The sequence below is a fragment of the Falco punctatus genome (genome assembly GCF_963210335.1).
Source record: "Falco punctatus genome assembly, chromosome: 9".
In the NCBI taxonomy this organism is placed as follows: Eukaryota; Metazoa; Chordata; class Aves; order Falconiformes; family Falconidae; genus Falco; species Falco punctatus.
In genome coordinates, this window is record NC_137589.1 from 9,611,068 (window position 1) to 9,630,860 (window position 19,793).

Consider the following 19,793-nt stretch of genomic DNA (forward strand, 5'->3'; position numbering starts at 1 on the left):
GCTTTATTTGATGCCCTTCCAGTAGAACCAGTGATATATTTGGCTGTGATACTTATGGTGGAATATTTTGTGTTGCTGTATGGGGTTTTTTGGTTGGTGGTTTTTGTTTTGTTTTGTTGCGGGTTTTTTTTGAAACGTGAAAGAAATCAAGCTGAGTAAATAGGAAGGTGGTAGAAAGTCAAAAGTCTTTTCAATTCTTGTTTTAAACTGTTGCTTAGCCTTGAACAGTTACTTGTTGAACAGTTGTTGTTTGTCCTCTGTGAGGTGGATGCATTTCAGTGGAACTAAATGTATTTTTTTTCCTCTGGGGGTAAAGGTCTGATGTGTAGACTTTTATTGCATATGTTTTTGCTCTCCATTGAGGTTCTTACTCTTATCAGCAGAAGCACTGCGCATTTTATCAGTGTAGGATGTGTAAAGTAAGTGATACCACAAGTGGATGAAAAAGATCATGTTGGCCATACGTTTACTTAAAACTGGCTAAACTTCTAGTCATAAATAAAAAAAACTTCTCTGTTCTTTTATCAGTGATCTCATACCTTTAATAATAATGTTAGAAACTGAAATATAGATATTACTGAGTCATGCAGTACTAATCCTGATGGGGAGCTAGTCTTGGGTCGCTTCTTCCAGATATACCTGTAAAAGCGGGCACCAGGATGGTACAGCTGTCCAGACCTTGAGCCATAAGGGCTGATGATGCAAAAGAGTCAAGAGCACAACCAGAACAAGGGGTGCGTTACTGCTACTGTATTTCTGTTGATTTTCAGCCTTACAATTGTCACCGTTCAGTTATACAGCTCTTTTCCAGAGTTATCAAAACTCAGTATTAGCCTCACCTGTTGCAGATGTCAGCCTGCAATGCTTGTGGAGTGGTTTTGCTACACCTGTACGTGTGGGTGCATGTGTTAACCTGGAGTCTGCCCACCAGTTCGAACAGCTCTGATGTGATGCAAGATGGGTTTTACTTGTGCAAATTTAAATTTTACCACTGTATGCAACACCAAAGTCTCTGCAAATCGTATGCCGTGTGCCTTTAGGATTTCAATTATATTAGTGTCCCTTTACATTCTTATAACTAAAATTCTCCTTTCTAAACTTGTAAAGCTGGTGTGTTTAGTAGTTGTTGTTCTTATGGGTTGGGAACTGTGGAACATCAGACTTGTGGCTTATTGCTGTCTATTCAGGAGGCAGAGCTCTGTGCTGTCTGGACACTTGTCACTTGCCTTAGTACCTTTTGCTGTGTGTGTAAGCTTTGTCATATGGGTTAATACATCCACTTCTGAATCAATATAAACTTTCTGAAGGATTGGCAGCATCTATCTGCATAGTCAGATAAATGAACTGTTAGCTATATGCTCTGTCACTTGTGCAGAGAGCCACAAGACAACCCAAACATGACTGCCAGTCACATTTAATGCAACTGTAGGCTACTCTTCAGCCAATGCACTGGACTAAGACCAAGACAAATAATAGAGAAACTGGAATTCCAGGTATTTCTCCCACAATATTTTACTGAGTATAGTATCTCTGATTGAATAAAGCTCTCAAAAAATAATTTGACGAACGCTGAAAAATCTGTGTAAGAAATAATCTTTTCCTACCCTTACCTGGTAAGGAAAGAGTTAACATGGTCTCTGTGAGCAGCTAACATGTGCTTACTGGACTGTGAGGGTGGTTGGCTCAGGTGCTGTGAGTTGCCTGACTTCTCTGCTCTCATCACAGGGTAGCTGGCCAGGACCAGGACCCAGAGTGCCTTTGGGATAAAATGCAGGTTGCTAAGGCTCACCTGTGGTGGGGGTTTTTGTTCCCTTTTTTTCCTTCCTCTTTTCCACCCCACCCCCTTTATGTGACTAAGTTTTGTGGCACACAATTCTATTAGTGTTTCACTTCAAGTCCTGAGATTTATTTTTATTGGTGTTAGATGCCTAGAAGAAGGGAGTCTTCTGGCTGAGTGAGATCTGAAAAGCCAGACGTACGTGATTTGGCTGAGATCTGAGAGTCTGACCGTGGTCTTGGATCTTGATGCCGGCCTGTGTGCCTTTCTCCAAATCCATTCTGCTTTCATCTGAGGGTCTGCAGCGTGCCCCACTGTTTAAGGGAATAAGGGCAGCATCAGTGATCCATCAAGGCCTTCTGTGAGTTTATTACTGCTGGCTGATGCAAATGTTTTTTACAAAAGTATTCAGTTCCTCTTCAAAAGGAAAACAAAGTCAGTCATGCATCCTGTGCTCACTGTGTGGCTTCACAATTCCATAATATGGGTCTCCCTTCCTCTTCTGTAGCCGAGCCTCACCCTCCGCCCTCACCCTGTGTGATAATGAAGCATCGTTTTGTTACTGCCCTTGTCACTTGAGCAAGGAAGTGGGGGTACCGGGCTAGGTGAGGCCACCAGGCTGTTGATCTTTCTCAGGAACTTGCAATTCTGGGCACACAGGTTGAGGTTAACTTTCCTGAGGCCTGGCAGACCTGAACACTTTTATTTTCCTGCGGCTCCACTGCCCAGTAATAGTGGCTAATGGAAAGTCAGCTGCATCCTCTCTATGCCAATACTAAATTTCTGCTTCTGAACAACCCAGACTATCTCCAGGAGCAAATAAAACCTTTGCCTCCAGACTCTTCTGTGTCTGAACTGCCAGATCTTTTGACTATGTCCAGAACTCTCTGATGATGGAAACACTTGATTCTTTCTTTTTCTCTCCTCCCCAAAGACTTTGAGTGTCTTTTATGCACTTTATAAAACAGAAAAGAAACTGTAATAAAAAATGAAAGTTGTATTTCTAATTATAGAACCTGAGTCTATTTGGAGGTTAGGGCGTGCCTTTTTTTTTTTTTTTTTTTTTTTTTCCCTCCCTTCTCCAAGCAGCCATTCCTGCTGTTAGTCAATTTACACCCAAAACCAGAAAAACATTTGGAGAAATTCAACTTCTGTTTTAACTGATGTCAAAACTTCTTCAGGGACTAATAATTAACTACCGGTTTACTGCACATTAATGCTTTAGTAGTCCATGTTCTTTCATTCTTTGTCCCATTTACAATTTTAATCTTTTCCATCTTCACTGATTGCATAACAATTTCTATTAGATTTATATTTTCTTGTTTCATGTGATTATGTTCTGCAGCTGTGAGGCTGCTGCCTCAATGCACCTTACATTTCTAATTTTTAAAATGTATCCATCTCCACCGTCTGCTACAATTGTCCCTGAGCAAGAATATGAAATAGGAGAACACAAACAGAAATAATCTGTGAGTTTCATATTCCTCCATCTCCTCTTCTTCCTGTGTAACTATGGTCTGGGAGCAAAGCTGGTGTCCCATCTCCCCTCCAACACTGTGGCCTCTAAATTTCACTTTCCAATTAGCTGTGCCTCAAAAGAAAATAGGTACTCTTCTACATGGAACCTGCTTTTCTAATCTAAAAAAAAAACCCACCATACAATTATTGTAATAAAGATAGTCTACTCTTGCAGACGTTACTCTTCAAGTGTGTTTGGTTTGTTCTAGCTATTACAGCTCTGTTTAGATGTAACTTGCATTGTGCTTCTGCCTCTGAAGGGATTCAGTAGTATGTTAAAACCTCGTATTTCTCAGGTTTTAGTTTTCAGTATTGCAAAGAGGAGGGAACATTACTGAATCTGCAGAGCAAAAGACCTTGTGAACATAATATATAACATTTCGTGAGTTTTCTCAGACCAGTAGAAATTAGTACCTTTTCTTCTGAAGAACACACGAAATGTGTTGGATACAAACAGGAGTCAGGCTCTGTACTGACTAGTCCCAGCTATTCACTCAGTTGGCCTTTTCATTGTTGCCCTGGTTTTATATGCAAGTTTTGGTCCCTTCAACTCTTCCATCTTGCTTCCCCCCCCCCCCCCCCCCCCCCGCCCCGCTTCTCCAAACCAATAGAGACTCATCTTACGCACAACGCTGAACCCTGGTTCAGAGGGCACAAATGAAGGTTTTCCTGCAGTGTGTGTGTGTTTGGTAAGGGCAGTGTGAAGTGGTAAAGCTTGCTGTGAAAACCAAAAAGCCGTGGAGCTCTCATTGTCAGGCTGTGTGTTGGCAGAAAGCCATACAAGACAGGCAGGCTTCAGAAAATGTTCCTGAAAGGAGAAAATGTTCCTAAAGGGAGGGGAGGGAACAAGTGACATAGTATGTAGGCTGGGAATCTCTGAGGGGACAGGACAACTTGTAGAGAGCAGTTACATGGATGAAAACCTGGGATGTAAGTCTCCAAAGTAGAAAAAGAAGTATAATCGGCTTCTAGCTCTGGAGGAAACTACGGATGGTAGGAGTGGAGAATAGCTTAAAGGTAAAAACTGGAGGAACAACACTGGAGATAGTAGGAAAATGTAAGTAAACTCTAGCACAAAACTGGCATCATTGGGATGCTTAACTGTCATCAAATACAAGAGCTGCTAAGAGCTTGTGACTGTGTGGGGTGCTCTGGTAGAGTTTCCAGCATGCGCCTACTTGCGATGGCCATGACTTGCTCTGATGTAACTTTGCTGGTCGCTGTCTGGTGCAATTGCAACAGCTACACAAAGCTTGAGTCAGTTGGTTTCTACCTTCTGGAGGAAAACTGTCATGATTCCCAGTCACCAGTTGCTACTCAGTTACTGGTAGGCACCAACTAACAAGCGAAGTAAGATTTCTGGCCACATCAGCTTTCATCTGTAACTAGTGAATGAAAATAACATTCTACAAAGAGATGCAGAGGATAGTGTGGCACCTTCACCTTTTGGTCAGAGTGGTCATATCAATAGGGAAAGTCCTGGATTATCATTTAGAAGTCCTGTGGCAACATTGCGTATTGAAATGAAGAAAGGTGTATAAGTCTCGTATCCTGGCATCAGAAGAGATTTTTAAAAAGCAACAGCCCTGCATGTATATTTGTGGGAATGGTCTTGTGACCACTAGAGCCATTCATCCCTAGCTGCACTTCTTGAAGGCTTTTATGTTTATGTTAGGGACTGCAAAAACACAGCATGTGGGGACAATGTTTCATTTCTGAGGTGTTAGAATTGCAGTCGATTAAGCACTGATTAAAAGCCTGTTGATCATGACTTAATGTTCTCCAGACACAGACTGAGAGCATCTTTGGATCTGGAGCTCACAGTGAGACAAGAGCAGCACAGACCTTGGAGTCTGTGGATCTTGGAGAAAACTAGACGAAGGTGCTCTACACGTTGGGATGGTGTAGACTGCCAAGCTCAAAGCAGGGAGAAAGAATGAGGACTCATCTCACCTTCTTGCCCCCCCGCTAGGGACTCGCTGCCCCCAAGAGGAGCAGAAATAAAGAAAACCCTAAAATTCTGAGTGGAAAGCGCAGCCTTCAGCTGCCTGTGCACAGTGGCATGAAAAAGGAGTTCCTTGCTTACTCATCCAACCCTGGCAGCCCACACCAGGCTATCTCCCTTGATGGCAGAAGGCTGACATACATGCCCACCAGGATGGATGCTAGTAGCTTTACTGGTGAGAGGATTCGGCTTGGGAACACCAGTCGCACTTGTTGAGTAAGCCTGAGTGGTTTTATTTCAGGGCTTAATTAAAGTAAATTGAAGAATTACAAGAGGGGAGGTAAATAAGTGCTCGCAAAAAGAAACATGTTGAAGACTCATTATGTTTCTACCCTCTTTCCACTGTTGGATTTGAATCCTTAATGAAAGCAGTATCGCTGAAGAGACGATGGATTGGGAGCAGAGCATGTGCAGCCCAGCATAAAGAGGTCAGCTGGTCCACACAACCCGCTCTTATTGCTATGGTGAAAGGAGCAACAGCAATTGGGAGAGCAAAGCAAGAGCAAATGCTGGAAGTCACTATGAAAGTCACTGCCAGAAGCTTGTCGTCATGGTGAGGGGCAGCATGCAAGAGCTGATTTGGTGTAAAATTGATATGGACCGTGATATCACACTGATACTATGAGTTTGGATGAGGGAACCTGAGATTTAAGGGAAATGAGCTCTTGGCGACTGACTTTTTTAAGTGGTCTGAATCCAAAGCCAGCAAATCAACCACACCCTGAATACTAAGAGATCTGAAATCCAAGCCAGAATCTTTTGATGTGTCATCTCGTTTTTCAGCTCCAGTTGTAATATAGAAAAGCAGGAAGGCGTTTTTTGGCTGCTCATGCAGCTACAGAGGATCAGCTGCTGCCTAAATACTGGTGCTGAGCTGAGGCTGAAACAGGAAGGGAAAAGATCATAAAAGTGCTTCCAGTAGGAATGGCAACTGTAAAAGGAAGCTGTCCATGCCCACAGAGTGAAGAAAGTGCTGAGGATGTACTAGAATAAGTCTGATTTTGCGGAGCACGCAAGTTTTTTAAGGACTGCTCACCTCGTGAACTGACCTGAATAAACATTGCAAACAAAACCAGTTCCTGGGATTCTGTGTCCTTCCTCTGGCTGCCTGTGACTTTCCATTCAGTTCGACATTTTTTTCACTTAAACAGATGATGGTGGCTCAGCTCCTGGGAGAGAGAGCTGATACTGGTTATCATTTTATCATTGAACACAGCTGCTCTGAATTTTAATAGGTAAGTCTTCTGCATCTGCAAGTAACATATGGCTAGCACAGAGCTGCAGCTTCGAGAGTCTCTTTCTGCTCACATCTCTATCAGGTAGCTGTGGAATGGAAACCTGCCACTTCAGCAAAAGCATTTAAAGCAGGCAAGCTGTGGGAAGATATATAGTGTAAACATGTTGTAGTTAATGTCAGGTATCCTAATGTGTGCTTAATATAATCTTTCTGACTTTGCATTTGTGTACAGCAATAGCCTCTAATGCTCTGCTGTTAATAGATGAAGTGCATCCAGGGCGGTGCAATTGATGACACGTACGTAGATCTTTAGTTAGCAGGAAGGGTCTTCAGTCAAGCAGGAAAGCTCGTCTAAGCCTGCAGCTTCCCCAGAAGGGAAGTGTTGTAACTAGGGGGTGCATTTTAGCTGCAGTGAGTACAGCCGTAGCAACTTCACCGTCTTGGCAGCAGCTGAAAAATAGTACACCTGAAAACGTTATTTACACGGTCTTGCCTTTCAGACCCCTACCCCCTGAGGCTGCCACCCACGTGCTTGTGCACCCTGCCCTCCTAAGAAGTGGCTGTTCTTTTTAGAGCGTATTTGCCATTTCAGTCATATCCCCCTGCTATTGCATAAAAAGAGGTATTGAGTTTTCTTCCTGTCTCGGAGCAGGAGATCACAACATTCTATGCAGCCGAAAGCAGTCCCTTGGGTGTTTGAAAACAACCACCCATTGCCTTTAGCAGCATGTGTACAGCCCTGGCTGCGGCGGGCAGAGTCACGGGAGATGTAGGCATGGAGGGAAAGATGATGATTGCTGTTTGGAGTGGGGAGCAAGGGGTTATTTCTCTAAACTTTGACCAGTTACAGCAAGTGTTCCTTACCCAATTTATTACAAATTGCAAATGAGAGACTCGTCTAGGTAAGCAAAATCTGCATGGACGTACTCTGTGTAGGTAGAATAAGATAATACTGGGGCTGACACACTGCATTGCACTGGCATAATGACATATGGTTATAGCTAGTGTATATCTCTCTCAGCTGTATGTGCTCTGAGGCATAAAGAGGATAAGTGACTTGTACAAGGCCATTCAGCAGATCAGTCATGGAGCAGAAAACGCAGAGGCCTTAAAAGCTAATTATCAGTCAGAAGACAAAATTGTTACTCTGAGAACTTTTTTTTTTAATTCCTCTTAATTTGTTGTGGTTTTGTTCTAATTTGGAATGACAGCCTGTGTCTTTCAAAGATATGATTACATCAGCTTTCCTCACCTGTCCTCCCAAGATAGTTTATACTATGGAATAACTTTAGTTTTTATAATGTCAAACTTGAATAATTTCTAAATGACTGTCAAATAAAATGTATCAAGACAAGACACTTGGAGAATGTGGGGTAAAATGAAAATTTTTGTTGGTTTCTTTTATTGCCACCCCTCACCTTGAGTAAATATTTCCTGTCACTGAAGAAAAAAACGTTCCATTTAGTTCCACCGAGTAACTCTTTCTGCTATGAAATATTTCAACCAGTCCTACTTGCTAGACAAATGCCAAAATGGATTTTTAAAACCCAGGTAGATAGAATATTACTTAGTGGCAATGTACTTCCCAAAGAAACTAACTTTTCAAAGCATTATGTTGCCCATGGCTGCCTGGTGGTGGGTCACTGTGTGTCCCTGCAGCAGTGTGGCAGGGACACGGTACTTTGTGGTGTAGGTTCACAAAAGCCTTGCACAGTGTAGGAATATTAAACACACTATTGCCCAGGTATGCATATGACCTTTTCTGAACTGGAATTAAGTGATGTGGTTTTGCAGTTAATGTTCTTCTGAACTTTTTTTTTTAAAGTGGATTATTTGGCACCCTCTGTTTCTTTTTTTTTTTTTTTTTTTAATGTGCTTTGGTGCCTAACAGCTGAGCAGAAGTGGCATGCAGTAGGAGTTCTGAAAGGCAAACTGCAATTTCTAGAATACTGGAAAAGAAACCTACACAGCTGTCAACTGTGAGCTGTAGCATATTAAAATCAGTGACTGCATCTACAAGGGAGAGAGGGAAAATAAAAAACAAACCTATTTTCTGCTGTCCTAAACCAGAAATCCCAATATAACTGCACTGAGGAAAATGATGAGAACTAACTGTGGCCTTCTGGGTTCTGTGGAAAAAGCTGCACCAACCATATGAATACAAAATGAAAATCAAACACAGGCAAGAATGATGGAGGATGTTACAGTCCTACTGATATTTGCATTAATGGCATAGTTGGTCCAAGAAGGGATTCTCAGAGCACAATGAGCACATGCAGTTAGTGTCAGCTGAACAGCAGAAGTGACTATATTGTTTGCCCAAGATGTTATGTCATGTGCCACATGGCATCCGTACAGACTGCAGCATATGCGTTTGGGGCAGGGGGGAGATGGAGCTCTAAGGATGTGTGCCTTCCGAAGGGAAGGGGCAGCAGACGGCTGATGAGAGGAGGGGCTGCTGCTGCGTTTTCCTTTCAGCCCACAGGGGAAAATGCACTACACCTCTCCAATGGAAGTAAGAAACTGCAGTCGGTCCACCCTGCACCGCTCGCTCTATCAGTCCCAACGAGCTCCAGAAGGCATTTTGCTCTCTGAGGAGCCATGTGTGCCTTTGCTGCTGCCCCTGGATGTGTGTTTCTGTATTTCCCCCATGAAGCAATCATATGCTACCATGACCTGTGTGACTCTTCTGAAAAATTCCTAGGACTAGTGAGTTGGTGTAACAAGCCACTTCTTCACTACATATCTTTGAAGTCCAGCGGTTTGGTTTTTGAATCTGTACACTTGAAAATGTCTGTGGTTTCCCTTCTTCCCACCCCAGTTAAATGCTGCTTTAGCCCTTGCCTGTAAGCTGAGTGAGGTTCCTCTACTGGAATAAGCTGTGTCTTTAAACGGGATGAACCTAGGCTGGTAGCTGGCATAAATCACCGCTGCGCTCTCTACTTCATTGAAGCTATGCTGATTTGCTGTTGCTGAGTTTCTGCCCTAATGTCTCTTCAGGACACAAACAGCAGTGAGCTCATCAGGAGTGGCCAGTTTTCAAGAATACAAAATCTACTGTAGTTCACACACAAAAATTTGAGGGTGGGAAGGAGAGACCTTACAGGCGGGGGATTTCCACATGCACATACACAGGTTTTTTCCTCTTTCTTTCACAGAAAGAGAGACAAAAGAAGCTCTGTTTTTAGTGCTGCTACAATGCAAAAATTCAAAGATTAATACAGAGTTTTGGCAAAAGCCATATTTGTGTCCATGCCATTTGCAGGCACTAGCACAAGATAACATGATACCAGTCAGAACCAGGACAACACTAGTTACTAACCAGTCCCGCTGATCACACTTTCCAGATGAAATAATAGCAGCTGGTTAACACAAGCTGCTTGCATCCAAAAAAATGAAACAAGAGCCTTTACTTTCCTTGGATGGGAAGCAGAGGAAGCAGTGTGACATCCTCCTCTAGAAAGGTTGGATTCTGCCTGTGGAGCCTGTACTGGTTACAGCCTGGGGAGTGTGCAGGGTTATAAGAAATGGGAGCAGGGTCCCTGATACAAGCATTGCTGCTTCAGGCTCAAGCAACTAGCCCAGAGCCAGCTCCTGACCTAAGCGTGCCTGTTACGTGGGGGAGGACTCTGTGCACACCGGGTGCGCCTCTCACTTGTGGCTCTGTTTATTGACCAAAGCTAGAGATGGTGTCTTGTGCCCCAAAAGGGTCTTTGTGTGTTCCTTCAGCCAGTTTTGTGCTGCAGAGCTCTCCCTCTTCTCCCTTCCCTGGGGTCACGTTTGTGGCTATTGCTTTCTCCACATCTGTGTTTTCTCATTTCTCTCAAGCAGCCACAGGGCACCAATACAATTGTAAAATTTCCAGATTTGGAATTTTTTTCCACATTGGCCTTGCCATAGCATCTGTTGTCTTGTCTGAGTGTCTCCGCTGTTTCTAATCCCCTTACTTATTAAAGGGTCTTGTTTTTCCTTTCTGCTTAGAAAGGGAGTACAGAGCTCATCTGCCAGCTTCAACCTCTTCTGTAGGCGAGTCTTGTCAGGGCAGCTTTTTCTGTGGGAAGCCTTGCTCAGAGCACTGCTCGATGTCGGTCGAGGCTGTGTTTGTCCATCCCCTCAGTAGGGCTACGTCAGGCTGTGAAGAATGTCGGTCTCATCAGGATGCAGTTTGACATTTTAACCAAGCTGATCCAATAACGAGTGTTATCAAAATGCAACTAAACTAATGATTAGGACATCGCTCTCCTTTCCCCTTGGCTGGCTGCCACAGCACCGGCACTCAGCTGAAGTGGTGGAAGGAGGAAATCTGGGCAGAACCCTCATCAAGTTTTCGTTTGTTCATTGGGTAAGGGTGAGTTTTCTGCCAGCGCAGTGCTCTGAGCAGGTTCACCGCGGGGTTAGAGGAGCGCAAGGTTTGGCTCAAGTCGAAACAACAGAAGTACGTGCCAAGGGTGGGGAGCAGGGTGAGGCACGTCATTAGTCTGGCTTAATTGCATGCCAGCACACTATGCTGCCCTACTGCTACCCCAGGCCATGGCAGCAGCTGTGATGGTGCCTGGGGCCGAGGCCGTGCGGCCGCAGCCTGTCCCAGTGTGGCCGAGGCAGGGCTGGCCAGTGGGAGCATCGCCGTGCCTGAGCTGCCATCTGAGGCCGCTCTTTGTGCGTGCCCACAACAGCCTGGAGTCTGACCCCAGGTCTTGCGGCTGCATTTTAGCAATACGTAATATTAATGCGAACTCTTTTATGACAATAGGAAAGTGTTTTCTTCCTAACACTCGGGGTTTAAAGGAGTCCCACCCAGCAGGGAATTCCTGTTTCATCCCGTGCTGGAAGGCCACCGGTGGAAGTGCAGGCATGCCTGTCTCTGGTGTGGGACCACAGCACTTGCTACAACCAGTGTACAAATACACCCAAGGTAAATACACTGGAAATCCAGTCTCTGACTCACAATGTGTGGTACTTTTGAACTCAATCGCTTTGTAATTTCTGGCAAATGGAGGAAAAATGACCGGACAAAACAAGTCAAGGGAGGAATACGTTTTTACTTTCCACTAACCCATTTCTCCCTCATCATCTGCCAAAAGCAAACTTTAATTTTCGATAGAAAAATAAATCTAGCTAGACTTTACATACAGCAAATTGTTTTTAAAATGAATTTTAGCTGAAGGAAAACATTGCCTTATTACAGTCATGTTTTTAAGATATGTTAGCAGGAGAAATTAGATCTTTAGAGCAGAGGCAAAGGATGAAACACAGGCAAAGAGCAGAAAGGGCTTATTCCGCTGTTGAAGCCCCCCTGCACCCTGTCTCCCAAAGATGAGGATGAATACGTGGCTAACTGTAGCAGATTGCTTTAGCTAATGCTCTCCTAGCGGGGTAGCGATGCTAGCATTTGAATTAGGCATTTTATCATGTTTCGCTGCCTAGCTGGCCCTTCTTAGACTTGAGAAATCTCGTGCAGACAGATGAGCTTAGAACCAATCTAGGATAAATCCTTCCCTTCCCTTATACAGAGCCAGATCCAGAATGGGTAAAAACTGATATCCCATCACTTTGTGCCTGGCACAGCACTGCCAGCCCCATCAGGGCTGTGATCTCCTCCCCAGCACGGGGGCTGTCAGCAGCCAGCTTGTAACTGGTGTGTGAACCATTACCCCTTTGGATGGGCATGCCCCGGGGAAAGTCTGGGGTGCCTGCTGAAAGGAGTAGTGCTTCAGGAGCCGGTGACTGCAAGCTGGCAGTTTTGAATTTGGAATATTCCTTATGGGAGAATACTAGAAAGGCTTTGCTTTCCATTTGCAGTCAGGCAGAATGTAGACATTCAGTAGGGCTACACCTTTTTTTTTTTTTTTTTTTTTTTTGGCATTTTCCTTTTCCTTCTTTGCATATGCCGAGTGAACAAGTTCAGGAAACTGGCTCATCAGAAGGAAAAAAAATATTTTCTCCTGTTAACTTTCAGCCAGATTGCACAGTAAAGTGAACTGAGAGAATCAGCTGCACTGATGCTTGTGCTAGCGTGAGAGGGATAACACGGGGTCAGAAATGAACAGCTAAGGGCAGCAATTATATAAACTAGCACCAGTATCAAAACACTAGTGACTGAATAAAACCTCGCAGTATGAAGGGAGTGGGGTGGAAAACTGACCAAAGAAGATAGCCTAAAAATAAGGCTCGCTCACTTTAGCTTTATGCTCTTGGCATAGCTAATGTGGATTGAGGTCTTAGAAATTGACCTCCATCATCTTCTCTCCAGTTTACTGCATCAGGCCACCAACCCTCCTGCTGCCCCCAAAACAACAAAAAATTCCGTTCATCCTCTGTAAATCAGAGAGCTGCTGTGCCCGCCCCAGCAGAGCGTTAGTGGTGGCAGTTGCTGGCTGCCGCTCGCTTCGCAGGCTCTGGCAGCACGGCTGCCCTAGTCAGAGCGCGAGATGCTGTTCTGTCTCCTGTGAGCAGATGTGTTCCTTTGGAAATAGTCTCAAACATTTGGCTAGTCGGGAGGCTGATCAAAGCAACGTGGGCTTCTGGTACAGTTATGGAATAAATATTCACACTGTAAAGGAGAAAGTCTGTGCTGGAGGTTATCTAGTAAGCAAAAGTTATACTGAGGATAAAAGAGAACAACTGTTTTTAAACCATCTTCAGCCTAATAGATGATGTATTACATAGTGGTTTATTTCTTTATGTTAAAGGTTTAACTATACATCATGATGATGCTGTCTCTACTTTTTTTTTTTTTTTTTTTTTTTTTCAAACCAACTTTCTCTGCTTGTATCCTTTATTGCTATTCAAGGAGCTAATCAGCCCTTGCTGTTCAGTGTAATATTTCCCTCAGTTCAGCCAGATGAGCAGCCGTCATTGTTTCACATCTAATTACCTGCTAAGGAGTTTCATAGATCTGAATAAAATGCATGTACATGATAGGCAGATTTACTTTTTTTAAAAAATCTGAAAGACAGAAGCTGCTGAGAAAACAAATACAGTCTTCAAAGTCTCTCCATCAGCAGAAATTTCAGACTAAAAACTAAACCTGTGGCAATGATGATATTGGCTTCGCTGTCATAGGTATAGTAAATACTCTATATGCACCAAACTTTAGCCCCAAATTATTTGAAGACAATGACTGTGCTCCTCTCAAAGTAGAACATCTTACCTTTTCTGTCTACTTCATGGGAGATTAACTGTCTGTGTAAAATAATGTGACTAACTTTTGTGGACAGTGCTGTATCTGTGCTCTCTTGAAGGCTTTGTTCATGTGTTTTCTTGCTAAATTGTTTAGGCTTGCATTGAGCACTCTAATTTAGTTCAGCTTTCAGGGGCAGACTCTAATACTCTGGTTCAGGAATATCTTGTAGAGAACAACTTTGTTGTGCATAAGAATACTATGCTGTAATGCTCTGCAACTTTTAGCTGTTGAACAGTGTTTTCTGATATTGTATAGACGTTTCTAGCCCAGCAATTCTACAAAGAACTAAAACTATCACAGAAAACAAGGCTTGTTGTTAAAAAGAGTTCCAGGCTCAGATTTTTAAACGTAAGAAAACACAGATAAGGGACTTCATTTGGTAGTGAGGGATATTTTTGTTTGTTTTAATGGTGCTTGAAGAGGACTCAGTTTTGAAAATCCCTAGAAATACTGAGCATCTGTAAGTTTCTTTGCCTTCTCTGGTTCTTCTATATTCATCTTAATTTGTGTATCAACTGCAAGACTTCAGCCATCCTTTTGTCACTTTCTCATGTCTTGAATCTGCTTCTGATTGCAACACTTTGCACCAAAAGTAACAATGTTATATGTCCATCCCATAAATGCTGGTATCTTTCCAACCCTGTGAATTTCTACATTCCCCACACCCCTTCCTATTCTATTTAAACCAGCTAGTCTCATTTTCAGAACTGTGCAGAGTAAGTGTAAAGGAAGATTGTCGCTTCTATCAATCATAACAAAGAGCCGTGAGAAAGAAGCAGAGTTGGTCTTCAAGCTGCTCTTGTAGATTCAAAGGCTTGACGCTGAATCTTCTAACAATTTCATTAAGATATGATTATTAGGAACGCTATTTCTGAGTGAAGGTCTGATAGAAATGATTACAAAAGGTCTGAATAAGCCTATTTTGACTGAAGGATTTCCTTATGCATTGAATGAGTTTTCCTCTTTTGAAAGATATTCTATAATTTGTAAATGTTACTATACTACAATGGCAAGATTCCTTCATGTGTGTCATACAGATGGTTAGAAGCATGCAGAATATGTGAGACTGATTTTTCTGCTTAAGCAAATGAGTTCAGCTATATTGTCTATATTACCTATATCACTAAGGGCTGAAAAACACTGTAGCTGATTATATTGATTTATAGATGAAAACTTTGTTTGGAAGTTTATATCTGTAAAGGAATACAAGATCTGGATTTCAAAACTTTTTTAATGGTGTTTTTTTGTTTTTTTTCCTATACTAATTGAATTGAATAGTGTGTTTTATCTAATTACTTTACCTGGAACACACACCAAAAACTGAATAAAAATACTGTAACTCCAGCTTTCCCAAGCAGAAGAAATACACTGGGGTTTGCAGGTCAGATGACCATGCCAGCAACCAAGCATAATGACCAATTACTTGACATTATTAACTCATTTTCCATCCAGAATCTCCTCTAACCCACACACACCTTTCCAAAGAACTGCCTCTAACTGTTCCTCAGCCTATTCAGGTGAGAGCAAGCACACAAAAGAGAACTAAGAAGCTTTTTTGGCAGACTGTCTAGAAGTCATGAACTGAAGGGGTTTAGTGGCTTAAAGGAAATCTCTGTTCTTTGACAAGCCTCTTCCTGGATAAGCAAAACTTTAATGGTCCTTTCTCATCAGATTTCCTTCAGGTCTTGAAATTCTTGAATCCAATGTACTAGTTCTAGACCACTTCATGTTTTTATTAGGCAATACTGATTCCAGTAGAGGCAAATTATCCTGAGCCCTGACCTGCAGCACTCTGTTAGCAGTGCTTTGCCTCCCTTATGCAAAGAACTTGATAATTACATTAAAACATGCCATCGTTGTGTAACATGTTTATCAGGTAAGGTAGTAATTTTAAGGCTGCTAAACCCATTCTATTTTGTGAAGCCCTTTCTAGATTTTTCTCTCTTAGGAGGAAACATTAGTTGATAATTTTAAATTTTATGTAACGAAATGAAAATATCTACTAGGGCAATGTTAATTGAGCAGCTTGGCTTGACTTGGCCATGAAGGGAAAAACAAGGCTATTACAGTTGTAACATTGCTAAACAAGTATAGCAATGCATCTGGGATACTGGGAAACTACTGAGATTAACCTAGCTCATAGTAGTAATACATTCCAACCTCAAAATTTGCCAACACCTGGAGCTATGTTGCTCTTACAGACCAGTAGCTCTCACTAGTATAAGACCAGGAGGCCAGCGGTAACAGGTGAAAGCTGATTTGCACCTTAGCAAAACTGAATTCAGTCACTTGACCTTGCTATAACTTATTTGTACTTCAGTACGTCCACTTCCCTGTTAGTAACATGAAGGAAATAATTCCTTTTCCTGTAGTTTTGCCTGACTGCCCTACTTAGACTGTAAAGTCTTTGGAATAACTGCTGTCTAATCTAATGTGCATGTAAGGAGCAGAGCACAATGAAGTCCTGATCTCAGCAGGAGCCCCATCTGCTACTGCTGAGATAAATGATCTTTTCAGTACTGGTTGTTTTTTAATCTCTTTAAATTACCATAAATACATTTTTAAAGCCATATGCTTTCATTCTGTAACCCACTCCACCAAGAAATCTGGGTTTCTGTGGAAATATAATTATGTAACCATATAATTAAAGACTGCATCATAACCTGTACATGCAAGGGGGCTGAGCTGAGGTCAAGTGCCAGATTGATCTGCCACTTTGTAGGTTTCAAGTACCTAAACTTACTTTAGAAAGGTTATTTTAATTATATATTTTTGTGTATGTAACTTTATACTCTCCCAAGGAAAGAATACTCTGTTGAATTGCAATTAGTTGGATTAAGCTGAAATTGGTTTGCAGCAGAAGAAACTGTGATTCTGAAGAGATCATTAGTTTCTGGGATTAGATGCCTACCATTGGGTGCTCCTCAAGGAAATCCAAAGGCAGCTTCCCGCTTTGTGCGGAGAAAGAGAGAGAGAACCTGTGGCACAGCAGGAGTAGAGCCCCAGGGATCAGGTGTGTCACAGTGGACAGAGGTTAGCAGGAGCTTTAGGGGTGGCAGGACATTTTTTTTATTTTCTCTTTCTCTCTGCTGCATCAGTGTCTGCGTGTTCCAAGTATCACATGTGGCACTGCTGCTACTTTGGCAGTAGCATAAGCCTAACGTTATAATATTTATTAGGAGTTTGGCTCAATAACCAAAACTTCTAGAATATTGCAGATGCTTTAAAGTGGCAAAGTTCAATAGTCAACAACTTATCCAAACTAGAAGAGGAATAGATAGGCTGAGCAAAGAGCATGTCTCTAATCGTAAGTATTTTCTCACTGTCAACTTCTAGCATTTTGCCTTAAGTGGTGGAAATGTTGCAGCCTTTCAAATAAGATGACAAGTTTCTTTAACAACAGAGATTATTATTCAACCTGGATGGCAGGACTACTGCCATTTCCAGCATAATAGCACCTCGGGAATAAGGGTCATTATCTCTTGACAGACTGTCCTCTTCCATGCTTTGAAGAATGAGGGTAACTCTTCTATTACCTGAGCACTGAAAGTTGACTGTTATAAACTGCTGCAGGGGGCACATACACAGGAAAGTGGGTAGAGAAAGATTTCTTGAACCAGTTCCCTGCAGTTCATGTTTGCATAAACCAGAGGCTCAGAATACTATTTTTTTTTATTATTATTCTTTCATTATTTTCTTTTCTTTCTGAGCTGTCTACACCTAGAGCTCCTCTGCTTTTATACCCAGGATTTGTTTTGTCATGGTGGTGTTCTAAGGTTTGTTTGTGGTTTCTTGTAGTTCTATTGGGGGTTTTTGTTGTCGTTGTTGTTGTGCTTGGTTTAAGGGGTTTTTTTTCAACTTCAGGAGAGATTAGAGATTTTCATGCAGAAAAACCTTCTTTCCTCAAGAAATCCAACTAACAAAGAATCCTTGTAAGCAGCAGGTGCAAGAAAACCAAGGTAATTGTCTGTAATTGTGAGATTCTTGCTGGCAATACTTGGCTCAGTTGGATATGTACGCAGTATCCATTTCTGCCGATTGAAGTTTCATATACAAATAGAGGGTACAATAAAGCCATTTATGTTTAGCTTCCTTTACATAAAATGTATTGATTCTTTTTCTTTGGTAGGGGGCTGGTTTTTTTAAACCAAATCAAACATTTGTATGTATAAAATGTAACGTTCAGAATTTTTCCCAAGTTGTTAAAAGTCCAATTAGGTTTCTGCAATCTGTACTTACTTGATAGCAAGATGATTTGCCATTATCAAAAGAAAATACATTTGATGTATTTCTTATGTAAATTGATTTACTTCATTGAGGAAGAAAAAAAAAGATTTGGAAGCCGATGTTTTTGCTGACATCGACATTTGCTTATCTTTGAATGGCTTTTCATAATAACGGCATCGTTGGCACTCCCTTTTGGCCTTCCACCCAGCCTCAAGGTACCTCACCAATACAAAGTTGCACGGCTCACTGTCATCACCGTGTTACAGATGGAGCATAGACAAATCTGTCTGTGGTCTGATTTAAATTGGGTGTTGGCTTCAGTTTCCAGTGATGGTGGCCAGGTGGCTTTTTTTTTTTTTTTTTTTTTGAGGTAACCAGTGTTAACTTCCCAAGAAGTTTGGCGTTGCCTTTGCTGAGCTGCTTCCGCTCCCCAGCAAAAGGCAAGTTTTGCCACACACACACACAGGGTGCTCCCCTGCTTGTGCTGGGGCTTCCCACTTGGTGAGGGCCTCGGTTGCTGGCTGTTCAACCCTCACATGAAGCTTAACCACCTTGCAGATGAGATGCCCAGTCCTGTGAAGAGTGGAGGGCAGAGCATCCTTTAGCTGGGCCAGTTGTCTTAACGCCTTGAGCAGTCAGGTACACCAAACCGCACTACCTGCTCCTCTGTGAAAAGTGATTATTTTTTCATGCTTGCTGTTAATTCCTCTTTGGTGGATGAAAATCCAGTTTTTTCTTTTTTTTCAAGCACCCATTACAAACAGAAAAAAAGATTTTCATGAGGTGTGATGAACCGTTTAAAACTGATCTCATTACCTTGAATAGATTCTCACGTATTTAAAATTAGCCTACTAAAGCAGGTATGACCTTTAACAAAGAAAGAACAAACTGGGTTTAGAACTGCTTTTTATTCTGAATCAGGTTCCTCTCCAAACACTTCTTCCACATTATAAATATTGGACTGTTTTGTTGACGTGTTTTATCTTGCAAAAGGATAAATTATTTGATGTGACTAAAATCTTTCTCACAAAATTTTATAGCTATAACTACAGAGAGTGAATGTTCCTTTTTTTTTTTTTTTTACGCTTCTCTAGATGATATACAGAACAGGAACATGGGCTGGAGTTATTGAGCTGACAAATTATATCAAAACACTGAAACTTAAAAGAAACAAAACATTCTTTTGTTGCTGTTTCGGAAAACAAGTCACCAAAGTGTTTGTCAAAATTAGCACACAATCATATAACATCATCTAATTAAAAGTCAGTTACATGCTTTTAGATGGCTTTAATAATAGCTCTGTTTGCACCTCCTGGTTATTGAGGGTTAACAAATAGAGGAAGGGATAAGAATTTGTATCTCCAGTTTATCTGCCCTAGAAATTTCCAGAAGTCATCTCACTGACCACATAAGTATTCTAAAGTGGTTTTTTTATATCTTTGAAGACTAAAACTTGGCCTGTTTTTTTTTTTTTTAACCAGTGGCTGGCTTGCATTATCCTTCACTGGTGACTGCTGTCTCTCTGTTTCTTTAATTTGGTGATTTGGTACAGTCACTTCATTTTGACAGATTCTAGGACAAAAAGAGAAAAGCTTATTCCTGTTCTGATGTATGGGATGGTTGCTGGAAGTCACCCAGGGAATTCTTCCAGATTTGAGGGGGTTGGAGGGGGCAAGGAGAAAGAAGCCAATACCCCATATACCCTGGCAGGGATGTTTGTCCCACCTGGTGTAAGACAGAAGGGATATTGGAGCAGAAACCATAATGGGTGATTTCTGGGCTCACTCCGTTTGTGTCACTGCTTTGAAGGAAAGTATTCACAGCATGAAGTGCAGGTGGAGGTGAG

General features: G+C 42.0%; 1 long non-coding RNA gene across 1 annotated transcript in view; it reads left to right on the forward strand.

Moving 5' to 3' along the window:
* Nucleotides 1–19,793, forward strand: part of LOC308069138 — a 143,669-nt gene that overhangs the window by 27,396 nt on the left and 96,480 nt on the right. The gene's annotated exons all lie outside the window — the stretch shown is intronic.